Source organism: Leishmania donovani, chromosome 31 (genome assembly GCF_000227135.1).
Source record: "Leishmania donovani BPK282A1 complete genome, chromosome 31".
Classification (NCBI taxonomy): Eukaryota; Euglenozoa; class Kinetoplastea; order Trypanosomatida; family Trypanosomatidae; genus Leishmania; species Leishmania donovani.
This window is the reverse complement of record NC_018258.1, coordinates 1,107,543-1,110,576: the sequence shown is the minus strand read 5'-3', so window position 1 is coordinate 1,110,576 and position 3,034 is coordinate 1,107,543.

Sequence of the window (3,034 nt, the reverse complement as noted above, 5' to 3'; positions counted from 1 at the left end):
ACAAAGACAGGCGGCCCAAGTGCACTGAGAGGTCTTTCCTCTTGATTCGTACGAGGGCTAGCTGCCAGAAAAAAGAAAAACAGAAAGCGCGGCACTCCCTTTTCACGAATGGGCGCAAGGGCTGTCCGGGATCGTGCAGACTTACTGCATGAAGCAGGCCTTTCCCGTGTACGCTATTCCTCGCTTACGTTGTATGTACCTGTGGAGCTTGTTTTTCTTCTGCCCATGGGGCGACTGCATCCTCTGACGCATTCGCGTGCCGTTTTATCAACGGTTCTCCTCATGGAAGCCCTTCTGTCTCTCTCCCTCTGTCTACGCCGTGCCTTTTCGTGTGCCCTCCCCCCTGCCACGCGTCTTTCGTGTCCTCCCTGCTCCTCCTGTGCATTGTGCTCACAAGAATAAGAGAATGCGCGGGCCTCCTCTCCTGCCCGCACTCGTTCTCTGTGGTGCATCTCTTTGTTTGTCTCTCTCTTTACTTCGCTATCGACTACTCCCCAGCCCCGCCTGATCCCTTCTTTCCGATCTGCCTCTTCCTTTCTATGCATTTTTTTGTTGTCGTTGCTTCTTACTTCTGCGATGCTGAAGATCTCCCCCACACACACACACACATATGCACACCCTCTCCCACAAATTCCGTCTCCACAGTCCTCACGCACTCTCTGCGCTCGGGCGTTCTGTCCGTATATGTGTGTAGCTAGGCTGGCTTTCCTTTTTCGGTTTTATGAGCTTGCGCATGGTCCTCCTTTCGTGCTCTCGTTGTAATTGTGCATTGCCGTTGTCGCATCAAGGCGACGGCTCGTGGGCGTGTATGTGAGGCCGTTGCTTGACTCGCCGCCCTTCTCCCTGTCTCTTTTTTGTTTCCGGTGGCGTCTGTCAGCGCGACGGCTCCTATTGGCAGGCCCTCTTCCCCCACGGCGCACTTCTCTGCGGTGGGGGCTTACGTAAGCGCCGCGAACGCATGCTGTTGTGAAGGGAGGCTCCCACCGGGTCTTTGAGCAGGGTAGGGCCTTCTGGCCACCTACATGACTGCTGTATAGTGTTTCGTTTTCCATACACGGGTACACGTTGTGCGACTCGCTTCCTCTCGTTATTCTTTCAAGGCGGTATGGGTGCTCTTCCGCCTCTTCCCTGGCTGTGGCTGCGTTCATGCAACGCAGCTCTCCCTCACCCCATCTCCTCCGCTCTTTTCCGCCCCTTTCCTGGTCACGAGATCACGCGGCATGTGCCCCATTGGGCAAAGCGAATCTGCACGGGAGTCGACGGAGCAGAGGTCGCCGGTGCAACGCGGCTCCGTCACACAAACAAGCTCCACGTAGGAATGCCATCGCATCAGGGAAACAGCGGCAGAGAGAGATAGAGTCCGCGTCGATGCTGGCAGGTCTTGTATCCCTATCGGAAGCACCTGTACACTCTTCACCACTATTTCTCTTTAAGAAAAAAGAGGTAGGCGCATCCAACTCTGTGGCACATGATACGCTCTACTAACCTCCTACTAACGCGGAATAGGACACCTGCTGGGTCAGGAGAAAGACCCACGCTACGGCTGCTGCCTCTTCCATGCTTTGCGTTACTTGCCGTTGCTAAGCTGCATTCGTCTGTGCTGCTTCAGTCGCGTCTGGCGCTTCCACATTCGCCAAGGCAAATAGAAAGTCGCTTTTCTTGCCCCGTGTCCTCTTCCCCACCCCCGCGCTCTTTTATGTGTGCGCGCATGCGTGTCTGCTTATTATTATATCCGTAGCCAGAGATCTGGTCCTCCTCGCACATGGGACTCTCTCTTCCTCTCCTTCGCCTCGGGGCTGCGCAAGCCCTTCTCCTCTTCCCCGGGTGCTGCGGCGCCCTCTGCGATGATTCGGGGATCTCCGTCTTGCCGTCGTTCTCGCTGTCGCTTCTTTGTTCTTCACCGGCTTTGGCTCTCCGCTGCTGCCTGAAGGCTTTCTCTCCTCTTCAGAGGTCAGCGCACCACCGAGAAGTACGATGCGGAGCTAAGCAAGGCGGCGGAGTCGTGCCGCCCTCTGTGCTCCACCCTGAACGCATGTGGCACAGAGTGGCGCGAGCACATGCACACCCCAAAACAATGTGCCCAGTACTGCGGAGCTGCGCCACTGCTGCGGCCTTCTCGCAAAGTGGCTTAGGGAGCGCAGCTTCCGTCTGTGTGCGCGTCAGACCTCCATAACTGCCCCCCCCCTTCTTGCACATTCTCTCGCCTCTTCCGCCGCCACCGCGCACGCCCTCGCGTGGGTCTCTGTGCGCGTGTGAGGGAGGGGCGCTGTCTTCAATCGCCGACCCTATGCTCCGTTTGTCCTGATTTCATGCGTACCGCCCAGTTTTTCTTCCCCTCCCTCCCCCCGTGTCGAATCGGTGCTACTGTTCGTCCCGTCGCTCTTCCTTTCCGGCCTTCTTCATTGCTTTACGTTTCTCATCTTCCTGCGTAGTCTCCAGCCAACGCAGACGCGGCTGCACATTTTAATAAGGTGATAGCAGCTATCTGTGCGTGGGATTGTCTCTCTCTCTCTACCGGAGCCACTGCCTGTGCTTGAGGGAGCGACGCACAAAACACATAATGGTGGTGTCTGTTCGCCGCCGAGTCTCGGATGTCAGTGAATACCTGCAGCGCAGGAGCTGAACCACAGAATTGTAGCCTGTCAACGTGAGCTCACCGCTTTTTTTCTTGCTTTTTCGATCATTCGAAGAGCCCCATACGGCACGCGAGATTGGCGGATCGCTCAACGCTCAACGAGCCCCTCGTTGCACGCTATGGCCTTGCACGCAGTGACCTGATTACACACATCTCACTCGCGCTGAATCGGCTTTCCCCGTCGGGTGCCCACGACTGCCCCCTGTGCCCCCCTCCCAGGAAGACAGGCTCTGAGCTCTTTGTGCGCACGCGCTGTCAAGCACCGCCGGCACGGCGCCTCGCATCCGAAGAAAGCATGCAGAGGCGCGAAGAGACGCATGCGAGCGAGCCGCCGTGTGCATGTGCGCGGAGCATGCGGAACGTCCCCCACCCGGCCGTGTGGGCTGCTGAGGCACAGAT